At 39.4% G+C, this 12,673-nt stretch overlaps 1 long non-coding RNA gene across 1 annotated transcript; it reads right to left on the bottom strand.

Moving 5' to 3' along the window:
* Positions 1–3,620: 3,620 nt before the first annotated feature.
* Positions 3,621–7,854, bottom strand: LOC306838827. The gene is made up of 3 exons (XR_013781124.1): positions 7,836–7,854; positions 7,328–7,418; positions 3,621–3,856 (listed from the first exon to the last, which is right to left on the bottom strand). It is a non-coding gene; the product is annotated as an uncharacterized lncRNA (long non-coding RNA).
* Between the last annotated feature and the right edge of the window lie 4,819 nt (positions 7,855–12,673).

Raw genomic sequence — 12,673 nt, 5'->3', positions numbered from 1 at the left:
AGCCTAATACAATTGCTTGGGCTAATCAAAATAGCATGGATCGTCAACAATGTGATCAGATTCCTTCTGGAGATGTTGTAACTATTATGCGTAAACAAAATGAAATAACAGCTGCACTTGTGCACCAACAGTGTTTACTATCTTTGCCACCACAAGATATTCCTGTGTTTGAAGGAGATCCATTTCAATATAAAGCTTGTAAAGCTGACTGTTTGTACTACCTGGAGCAGTTCACAAGTGGGCAGCCAAAGGAGCTGGTTCGTAGTTGTCAACACATGGAACCTGAACGTGGCTACATTGTGGCAAAGGGACTTCTTCAGGAACACTTTGGGAATGAGTACAAGATTGCAAATGCATATATAGAAAAGGCTTTAGCTTGGCCAACAGTAAAGACAGAGGATGTGAAGTCTTTACAAGCCTATGCTTTATTTCTACGTGGATGCTGTAATGTGATGGAAGAGCTTCATCATATGCAAGAATTGGATATGCCAAGCAACATGAAAGTGATTGTTTCCAAGTTGCCCTACAAGCTCAGGGAAAGATGGTGAACTATTGCTCATGATATCATGGAAACTAACAATCGAAGAGCTTATTTTGTTGATGTTGTTGTATTTCTGGAGAAACATGTCAGGATTGTGTCTCATCCAATCTTTGGAGATATTGAAGTACATGCACCACAAAATACAATTGCCTTAAGATATCCTAACAGAATCAAGCTACAGGCAAATACATCCAGAGTGAAAAGAAGTAGTTTTGCTACTACAGTAACATCTGATGATTCCTCTGAAGTAGAGACAACCGGGGCACTGATGATGCAATTCTCACTGTAACACATTCAATCTTGCAACATCTTGAAAATCCAAAGGCTTATGCCAGATTACTGTTCGTGGACTTCAGTTCGGCCTTTAATACTGTGCAGCCACACATCCTTCTCAATAAACTCAAACAGATGAACGTCAACCCATTTATAATCAGATGGTACCACTCTTTTTTAACCAACAGGACCCAACAGGTCAGAGTGAACCAGACAACATCCCAGTTAAAAGTAATAACTACAGGAGTTCCTCAGGGGTGTGTGAGTTCTCCCCCTTTATTCACGGTTTATACTAATGACTGCACCAGCAGGCATTCTAGTGTTTCTCTTATTAAATTCTCAGATGACACTGCCATTCTGGGCCTCTTGGATTCTGATACAAACACCCTTGTGTACAAGCAGGAGGTAAACAACTTTGTACTATGGTGTGAGCACAATCACCTAAAAGTCAATACAAAAAAAACCAAAAGAAATGGTCTTTGACCCGAGTCATGTGGGGGACCACGCGCCGATACTTATTCATGACGTTAATATTGCACAGGTTGATTCATACAAATATCTCGGAGTACATATTGACAATAACTTATCATGGAGTGTCCATGTAAATAGTGTGTGTACTAGGATCCAGCAGCGACTTCACTTTCTGCGAAGGCTGAGGGTGTACGGTGTCCAGCAGAAGGTGATGCTGCTTTTTTATCATTCTGTGATCGAAAGTATACTTCGCTATGCAATTGTTTCCTGGTTTGGTAATTTAACTGTGAAGTTGAAGACGCAAATAAACAGATTGGTCCACACTGCACTTAAAGTGATGGGAGTGAGGGAGCACCCCACTCTTCAAACAATATTTGAAGGAACTGTACTTAGACAGGCCAAGAAAATAGCTGCAGACCCCTCTCATGTCTTGAATTCTGAGTATGAATTGTTACCCTCAGGCATACGCTACAGAGTTCCAGTTAAAAATAAGAAAAGATATTTGAACAGGTATAAATTTTCATTTATCCCACTATCCATTTCTCTGTTGAACTCAGGCCGTAAGTAGAGCTTCTGTTCCTGTAAAGGAATGCCATGTATATATGTATGTATGTATGTATGTATGTAGGTATGCACTTTATTGCACTGTCAGCACTTGTGTGCTATGCACTGTTTTACTGTATTTTTCTTTTCTGTCGTGTTATGTGTTATGCAGCAGCCTGTACGTCCAAGGCAAATTTCCTTCGGGACTAAATAAAGAAATCTTGAATCTTGAATCTTGAATTACAGTTTTTCTCCCTGATTTTGTTTATTCTCCCAGATCACAACTGAAATTCTCAACTATTTGTTCAACCTCCACCTCATCAAGTCACTTATGCACATCAGAAAAGGAATTTCTCTGCCTTTTCAACAAGTGAAACAGATACAGTACTGCAGATGCAAATGCTTTGGCATATTCATGCAAAGGATTATGTACACTTGTACAATTTCCTACATTATCAAGAGCTTATGTTATGTACTGTAGATAAACATGTTTTACATTGGTTATTTGTGATTGTCTTGCCCCCTAAAACATCTAATCATTCGTTCATTGCATGAATCAGTACATGCAGAATGGTTGAACATGTCACATTTTCAATACTGTAACACATTTTGATCGACATGGCATGATCACTTGAAAATGTAGGAAAGAGTAGACAACTATACATACTTTGCATGAATGTCCCAAAGGATTTGTCCAAAATAATTAGAAATTTGTTTTATGTGCACCAATGACTACATGATGTGGAGGTTGAATAATAAGTTTTGAGATTTTAAATTCTGATCTGAGAAATCTATCAAGCAACTGAAAAAAAAATTGTAAAGACAAATTAACCCATATTGTGAGGTGTGGTGCTAAGTTGTGAGCTTCATCCCTGCCAAGGTTGCCTTGCATCTGTTTCCTGAGATTCACTGCACATCAATAAAAAAAGTTAAAAGTGCATCCTACCTGAATACCATAAACATTGGACACTATGGGTGATAGAGGACTGTAATTAGTATGAGAATTATATAGGTATGTCTGTTGCAGCCACGTGGTTTTGACCAGTTATAAAATCTGTGAGATTTTGGACAACCTAACCTTAAAAGGTTTGTATTTCAATACCTTACAGGTTCACTACCCATCTAAGAAGGCAATCCTGGCAGACTGGGGCCTGGCAAACATTAGAGACACTGTGATGGTTCGTCAAGGCAGTAGGTTCACTGCACAGGCTGTAGGGCCAACTGATGGCACGCATCTTTACATGGCTCCCGAATGCATTCTACACTTTGAAGAGGCCTCCTTGCAGACATGTGAGCTACATATCTGGAGTTCCTCACTAGGTCTGTTCCGTGGAAGGTCAAGAAACAACGAGAGCTGGTTGCCCTAATGGCTGCCAAAACCCCACCACATGCCCTAGCACATCTCAGTGAGAGGTACAGTTTTCTTAGTGGGTTGGTAAGCTATGACCCTGCATCGAGGCCTACTGCATCTGATGTTGTACAGTTCCTCAAGTCAAGAGTTGATCTTGCAATCCGATATGGCTACAGCTGGTAATCAAGCAATAAGTTGGGGTTTAACAGTACATTTTTACCACTGTGCTAATATGTTGTAATTAACACTAAACTTCCAATACTGTGAAAATGTTCAAATAAAAACATTGCCAGTTATTTGCATCATTTTATTTCTCAAAAGGTATTGAATATACTCCAGCTGATAGCCCTGTCGCTTGTCTTAGCCAAAGGAAGACTGGTGAGGTGTTTTAAAGATGTCACTTGCTCACTCCCCTCCCATCCTTTGTCTGATGAGAACTGTACAGGGTGTAGGAATTGTATTCCTATTCATGGCAGTGGTGAATTCTTGGACTATCATGAGGTATGCAGCAAGACAACCATCTGCTGTGTTTGGAAAATGACTGTTTTCCAAAATGGCATGGCACATGTCTCGGAACTCCTGGTTTGCCACCATTGATGGTTCATCTTTCTCACTGACAAGTTCTTTAGCGTAGTCGAGGAGGTCTGTGTCGACTGGGCACAGCATGTCAGCAAAACCTGCAATTGGGGGAGAAAAATTGGTAACATTTTCCCTTAGAATGACAAGTAAATCAATAATTGCAAAGCTGTTTCAGAGCATGCATATAAAGCAGTTCATCATGACCTACAATGCTTTAAGCTGAAGCTTCAATGTCTTTCCTGCATGTAAATTTAAATATGAAATGTTTTAAGTAGGTTTACGGATTAAAATTTTTTTTTTTTTTTTTTTAAAGATTTGTTTTTGGCCTTTTGCCTTCATTGTAGAGGGAGGACAGTGGATAGAGTCGGAAAGGGGGAGAGAGAGTGGGGAGAGACATGCGGGAGATGGGCCACAGGCCGGACGCGAACCCGGGCCGCCCGCGCGCGAGGACTGAGCCTCAATACGTGGGGTCGCGCGCACTGCCGCTGCGCCACCGGCGACCCCAGGTTTATGGATTTAGTAATATGAATTTAAAAAGATAGGTAGCCAACACTAAAACATATATATTTACAAATTTCAGTATTTGTTCCTATAATGTGTCAGTCTGATGCAATGGTGTGATTACATTGGCAAATGACATGTGTTTTGTTACATTAGAACTAAGTTAAATAAAGATCATCAACCTTTGTTGCAACTTGCAAGTAACATACCAGGAGGTGGGGACGTGTAGAGAACATCTGGCTTCCCAAATGGACCTGCAGCATAGCGTTGTTTGCGGATGTCATGGGTGTTCCATGTTATCTGCTCAGTTTTCAAATCTTTCTGAAGGCGAGGAAGGTGTGTGTACTGCAAGCAGTTGCTTTGGAGAAAGAAATGGAACTTAATGTTAACATTAAATCTGTTAGTGACATGCAATTAATCTGATCATTATTGACTTACTTGTGTACAGGGTCGTCAAGCTCGAGGATGCCAGACTCCATCATGGCCTAAGCATGTGATTTTGAAAAAGACAAGAAGTTGTATTAAAACATACAACAGTGAACCAAATTCTAAATTTATGTCAATCAAATTTAAGTCTACGATTACAATAAGAGTGAGGAAATTCCCAAAAACTACAAGATTTTAATTCCCAAAGACGAGTGGGTTTTTGAAATAAAAATAAAATCATGTAGCAAATTATCTAGAAAATCAAGGTATGCAGCATTTATTTTCTTTTATATTAAGTCAAAACATCCTCATACTTTTCCTTAAATACGTATACACAACATAACTGTTGATCACTTCAGAATGCAATTAGAATAAAGCAAATGCTCCTGCCTGACGAGGACTTTCTTGATCTTATACTCTACAGTTTCTATGTGTTTCTTGGGGACAGATTCAATCAGCCTTGACTAGCAACACATTACATTTAGAAAACTATCTAATCCAAAATATGGTCCAAAAACCAAAGAAAGTCAAACATCTAAATTGTCAGTTGTTGGTGTTGGATGTTCATTTTACATCAAGCTGGTGTAAATGTCAAATTAAGCAAAAAAATATTAAACTTTAGGAGCGTACTTTATATTTATTACGTCTGTATTGTTAAATCTTTTAGCTTTTATACCTCAAATCAGCATTTCTTGATCCATGCCCTCTTTAAAATGCTGTTGAACCATTCGGCTCTCTAAACAAGGAAAAATTACACTATTATTTTGAATGCCATCAGTGCTGGTCTAAAAATATTTGTGTATAAATGTAAAAACTTTCCTGGTTGTGCACTGATGTCCCCATTCTGAAGCACTGCTGTGCCTGGTTCCCCTGCTCACGCATGTGAAATGCCATCTGCATTTGACCAACAACAAGGTTCTCCTTTCCTCTGTCACCTCGAATCAATGTGGGACAGCCTGAGCATACAAAAAGAAAATCTTTTGTTTGTGCCATAACTGTTTGGTGTTTGAAACCATATCAAGGACATTCTATTGTTACCAAAATGTAAATCTTTTGTTCGGTACCCGTTTACTAGGAATTCCAACCAATTAAAAACAATACAGTGCATACCACCCTGCTCCTGAACAGCATCGTAGAAGTATCTTGCAACAAATCTTTGCTTGCTGGTTGGAAGTGCCTTGCTTCAACCAAAGAAGTTTCCTAGAAAAACTGAGTGGACAACAACAGAAAAGGTGCACATATTCACATTACTATAATAGGACTGAATTACCGTTAATGGCGCGTATAGCAAGACTTTTACTGAAAGTCTACATGGCCATATGTGACAAAATCTACATCAACACCTAATCTTCATGGAACATTAAATTATCAATGAATTTATATTAACAGACTGCAAAGAAAATGCAACATACCCATCAATACATGGCATGTGGATACATCTGTATGCCAAAGAACTTCAGTTTGCCAAAGAACTTCAGTTTGTCATTACCTGTATGGAACAATGTATGTTTCTGCAATGAGTATAAACTTACTATCTTAGAAGTTGAAATTTACTTAAACTTAAATTTAAAAGATAAGATATGTACCATCAATGTGCCAGGTGTCATTTGGGCCATGGCAGATGAACGGTGAATTTTCTTCTTGCCAGGAACTCTTTTTTGAAGACCACTTGCATCTAGATCCCTCATTATTTCAGCAAAATCATTTCTATATTAACAGGAGATTACAAATTAATTAAAATGACCTACAAATTAATTGAAATGAGCTTCTACCTCATAATATTAAGAGCAAAGTATAGAGACCAACCTGTAGCAAGGCTGCACTCCTCCGATATCCCGAACCCGTTTCAGCATTGCCCTGATGCCTTGTTCAGGTGACCACTGTCTCATCTCACTCTGTAAATCAACACATTACACAACATATTAAACCATTTGAATTATCATAAGGAAAAACACTGCATATACAACCTGAGCAACTAACATTTCATTACATGTATTCAATATATCGGCAAAAATCCTGCAGCAAAGTGTTGTGGAATTTTTTCCATTACTAAAGAGTGAAAATAAAGAGTGAGAAGATCTATTCAAAAAGGAACCCCAAGATCGATCTGGTCTCAATGACCAGATCGATCTTGCCTTATTCGAAGGCAAGATAAGCGTTCGAAGACCCCTCTCTCACACGGTGAGGAGAGAAAGAGGCCCCGAGTAAAGGCAAACATGAAAACTTATACCTTTCCATCACACTACACAGAGCACTTCCCCATCACGCCACATAGAGCCACTGCCCGATTGTACCTGGCAGGGCACAATCTATCCCCTAGTGTGAGAAAAGAGACTACATGACTATTTACCATCTCCCAAGGCGGAGAAGGAGCTGGAGTCCAGTGAGAAAGAGCCTGGGTGACTCTTCCCACATGTACAGAGTGTGAGAAACAGAATAAAGGGAACAAAATGATGGGAAACAAAACACCCAATATGCTGTGCATGTAGTATTCTAAGACATTTCAGATACATTTTATATGACAGATTCTATGAGACCTTCGTAGTACAAATGGAATAAAATTTTCCAGAACAAAAGGTTCCAGAAATACATATACATAATATCTTAGCCTAATTGACGATACTTGTTTTACTAAGGCTTACCTCCACAGCTTTGCGGATTTCAGTGAGAGGTCGCTGGGGGTCTCTCCACCTCAATCCCAGAACTTTCAAAATCCTTCTCATGTGTCTCTCACTGTTAGGTCACAAAACAACCACAATACAGGCTTTCCTTATAAAAGCACATGCATTGTATCTTGTCCACAAGGAAAAGACTTGTAATTATAAGACAATGTGCATATCAGAGATGTGTCATGTCAATGGTATCTGATACAGCAACACATTTCTCAAAATGCAGGCCTACCTGATTTCATGTCCAGATGAAGCCGATACAGAGCTGATCTCCTTCTGTTTCAAGCCATTTTTGAATAACAATATTATCATATCGTCTACAAAACGTTAAGTGTGACAACCATCGGTTGAATGAATTTCCCTCGGGATCAATAAAGTATCTATCTATCTGATATTCTAACACCTGTACTGTTGCAAAATAGCTAGCCAGTGCAATTATGGAAATTTCTGGGAGTGAACATTCTACTTAAGAGGTAGTAACTTTATTCAGCTAAAACTCATACATAAGCCTCATAAGTACATTGATGATTGTGGATACTCCTTTCACTCTTGCTGTCAGTTGACATCTTGCACCAATGTCTGAAAAAAGTAAACAACAAAAATATTATTGCAAAAATAATAGCGTTAGGCAATTAGTAGAAATCCACAACTAACAGCTTTCTATACAATATATTATTTTATCGAGCTATAATTTTAGGACTAATGGTCAGTATTTACACTTGGTTCATTTTAAATATCAAACGAAATTTGAGAATTTGATTTACTACAATACACGACCTAATTACTTTACTGTTTTAAGTGCTTTAATAAGCCTCGCAGCTTTAATCATTTAAAGCCTCCCATAATCCTTTAAGGGAGCTAAAATATTTGTCTGCTACAAACGTATGCTATGTACATTTGTAGCAATTGCTACTACTGAAGCTAGCTACGGTTAGCAAGACATAATAGTATCGGCCTAATTTTACAATTAAAAAAACATATAATATAACGCTAGTTCTCTTCCTAACTTTTAAGCAGCATTGGCCCTTTCCAGCTGTAGTTCAGTATCGTAAGAGAACCGCAGCACCTGGAAGACTATGGGCCATGCAGATGATCTGGAAGCTGGAAGAGGCGGACTCAGGAGAAGATAATATGTCTGAATCACATGAGGAAGAAGATGAAAGGGACAAGGGGTCTTTTTCAAACCGTCCACTACACCCTAGCCCTATCCACTACCCCTCCGTTTGCGCGTCCACGCGGAGGGTCCGCCATATTAAGTCCGTCTCAAACCACTTAGCGGGGAGTGGTAGTGGGCCATAAAACCCTCCGCCAGCGAGTCTGCACCGATGCCCACTTGATGATCACGTGTAACGCCTATTGCGTCCGGTAGTCACGGCAGGAGTGACCTGTACAAAAGTAAGTTCCGTGTGTAAGTGTTTGAACAAACCAAAACACTGCTCCAACTAAGATGGACATTTAATATGATCATACAGACGTTAACAACTTCACCTGTTTATTGTTTTAAAGGATCAAATAAAAGCCTCCTCTTCCTTTCTTCCTTCTGTTGACGTGTTTATCATGTATCTGACGTGTTTGTGTTTTATATTTAAAGGGACTGTTGCAAAAACTAAAGAATATTAAATTATGTTGCAGACAACTTCTCACTGTTATTTATTTATCATTGCTCTACTTTTGATTTCTTTGTAAAACTTAATTTCGGCTACAACAAAAAAATAAACGTCTTGCAGCTGGGATGTTCATTTATATTCTCCTTGTGTGCTTTCATTGAAGACAACCTGTTCTTTGATATTATAATAGATTAACATTAAATTATAAATTACAATAAAGAATGTGGGCTCCATCTGATCGTTTTTCTACGCAGCGTATATTAGCGTAAGTCTACGCTAATATAAATTTACTAGAGAAAAATAATCTACAAGACTTTTACATAATGTATTACGTACATTAATAATAAGCCGTTCCCCCAGGATGCCGCTGAGTAACCATGGTAACACACACTTCCTGTTTCCACCTGAGAGAGTGAAGTTTGTCCCAGGTTCTGCACCTGCGTGAAGTTGGCCCCCCACCCCACGCAAAACTTCGGGATCATAGTCGCATTTGTTTGTGCTTCGTTTGTGCTGGTTTGTGCTGTAAAAAGTTTCGTTTGTGCTGTTTCTGTTTTTGAGTTATTAACGATTATTATATAGGTCATCCTGAGGTCACTCAGCCCCCCATCTTCTCCAAATTGACCCGGAATTGTCGCATTTGTTTGTGCTTCGTTTGTGCTGGTTTGTGCTGTAAAAAGTTTCGTTTGTGCTATTATGAATTTATAGAAATAGCGCATTTTAATTTCACGCGATGACGTCACTCAGCCCCCCATCTGCTCCAAATCGACCCAGAATGGTCGCGTTTGTTTGTGCTTCGTTTGTGCTGGATTGTGCTGTAAATATTTTCCTTTGTGCTGTTTTGGTTTTATAGATATTTGAAGTCTTATTGTCGGGCGATGACGTCACCCCTCCCTCCGGGGATTCCCCGGAAATGGTCCCGTATATTTTCAATTGGTTTAAGTGCCGTAAACATATTCGTTCAAAAGTGCTTTCATTGATATTCAGAGTTTTATTATCAAGCGACGCTGGTAACTCACTGTCATGCTTCATTTGTGTTTTATTTTTTTAATCCATTCAGGACTGGATCGTACATTGTTTTTTTACTATACATTACTGTTTTTTCGATTGAAAAAACAGCCCTTTTTTCTATAGTGAAAAACTGTTGCGTGACATATTTACCTTGAGTTCTCCTTTCATCGGCGGCGAGTTATGATCAGGTAAAGCGATTCGATTAATGTAGTAAAATATCTTCAAATATCTATAAAACCAAAACAGCACAAAGGAAAATATTTACAGCACAATCCAGCACAAACGAAGCACAAACAAACGCGACCATTCTGGGTCGATTTGGAGCAGATGGGGGGCTGAGTGACGTCATCGCGTGAAATTAAAATGCGCTATTTCTATAAATTCATAATAGCACAAACGAAACTTTTTACAGCACAAACCAGCACAAACGAAGCACAAACAAACGCGACAATTCCGGGTCAATTTGGAGAAGATGGGGGGCTGAGTGACCTCAGGATGACCTATATAATAATGTTAATAACTCAAAAACAGAAACAGCACAAACGAAACTTTTTACAGCACAAACCAGCACAAACGAAGCACAAACAAATGCGACTATGATCCCGAAGTTTTGCGTGGGGTGGGGGGCCAACTTCACGCAGGTAATGTACCGCTGCTATATTTCTACCCTCCACCTGGATGGAGGGGCCTTCATTCAGCTGCGAGTGTGACTTCTGACGGAGTGCACTCCGTCACGGAGGGGGAGTGTGTAGGGGTTGGTTTGAAAAAGGCCCTTTTTTTCGGCCTGCCATCTTGGAATTTTGACGTCATTTGCAACCAGAGTCTGCACAGTAGGGTCCGGCAGGAGGAGCCATGGCAACACGCCCCGCCCATTTAGCCTCTACCACTCTGATAGCTTACGCAGCCCAGCTACACCAAGAACTTAAGAATCTTTACGGAGGGAAATTCATCTACCGACCATAGAGGTGAGTACAAAACCACCATATATTTCAAGTCGAAATCTATCTATCTATCTTTAACTCTGTGGGTTATTAAACCTTTTATTTTTGGCAAAAAACAAACTAAAACAATTTTTAGCTAAGTTAGCAACATAAGCTGTGTACAGCTCTAACATATGCTGATGAAAATATGTTATATGATAGAAAGTAGTGGTGCATCATCGAGGAATTTTCGCTGCCTCGAAGCTTCATTAAGTTTTTTTTTTTTGCGTCATCAAAACTTTGGTATGAGTATAAAACACGTTTAATGTAGCTGCAGCTACCTGCTCCTCTCTCTTACACACAGCGCTAACACGCACACACACGCGCACACACGGACACACACACGCACTCACACGCGAGCGCGGCGTGCCCCTTTTAAATTTTAGTCAGCACACAGTTGATCCGTGATCCATACGACTGAGTCGGGAACACGTGATCCGGTCAAACGGTCGGCTTTTCTCCGTTCACTCTCTCCGTGTTTGCAGCTAACATAACGATAGCAACGTCCTCTCACAGTCTCTGTCATAGACACTATTAGTGTATTAGTGACACTAGTCTATTGTCTCTGTAGTCTGTGAGCGCACTGCAGGAGCAGACAGAGATACACTTTTAACAATATACAGGCTGATTATATGAAATGTCTGATGTCTTCAAAGCTAAATCAACACAGAACTTGTTTGTGGAATAATAATTTAGCAAATATGTATTTAAAGTTTCTCAATTTCCTTATCTGACATATAATGATTGATTCTGTGATTGATTCAACAGAACATATTGCTTTCTCAGTTAAATGTACAGATGTGTAGGCTACACAAAACACTATTTGTTATTTCAGCCATTAAAACGTGTTTGGCCTGTATTTTTCATCTACCTGCCGCCTTGACCAGTGAATCAGAAAGTGAATTTGGGACCCTGTCAGTAATATGGTGAGCATCATCAGCAACTGTAGAGCAGAGGTGGTTGGCTGTAACAAGCAGGCGTTTCCATGGTAACTGCAAAGAAGCAGGTTTGTAGGGACGACCCAAGACGAGTTAAACCTTAATTAAGCAAAAGTATGATTTATTCGATTAATCGACGGGATTTTCGATAGAATACTCGATTACTAAAATATTCGATAGCTGCAGCTCTAGTGCACATAGTACTAAAGTTATATCTGCTGTCAGTAGTTACTTCAGTTCAATGTACATTTACACAAAAATTGAGTACCGGTATATGTGTTTCTGTGCTTAACTGTGGAGTTGGTAAATGAATCTGTTCCCATTCAACTAAACGTCCCCAGCCATGAAACGAAGGAGACCCTAGAAATGATGAGAATTCCCACTCCTCTCAGAGGTAAAGAAAAGAAACAATGAAGATAAGGTGGCAATGATGATGGACAAGACCTTTGCCCACAGAAGGCACGAAGTAGTTCAAGATGCACCCATGATAGCCGATTTCAAAACGAGGTGGCCAGGACTCTTCCATGTGCGTGAGGTAAGTGAAGCGACATCCTCTGTTTTTTTGAGTATCTAGTATACGATTAATACTTAAAGACTGCATGCTATGTACCACATGGAATCCAATAATTCATGAACAAATGATTTGCTGAAGACCAGCACTCTGTATTTGTATTGCATGACTGAACTGTTGTATAAAATTTGAGGTTTGTGTACCTTTGCTTTATTTCTTTGTATTCACAGGTGTTTGCAGAATTCAAAGGAATCACAACTGTCCATCTGCAGTCT

This window comes from Symphodus melops (genome assembly GCF_947650265.1).
Source record: "Symphodus melops genome assembly, chromosome: 17".
In the NCBI taxonomy this organism is placed as follows: domain Eukaryota; kingdom Metazoa; phylum Chordata; class Actinopteri; order Labriformes; family Labridae; genus Symphodus; species Symphodus melops.
This window is presented reverse-complemented; position numbering and strand designations above follow the sequence as displayed.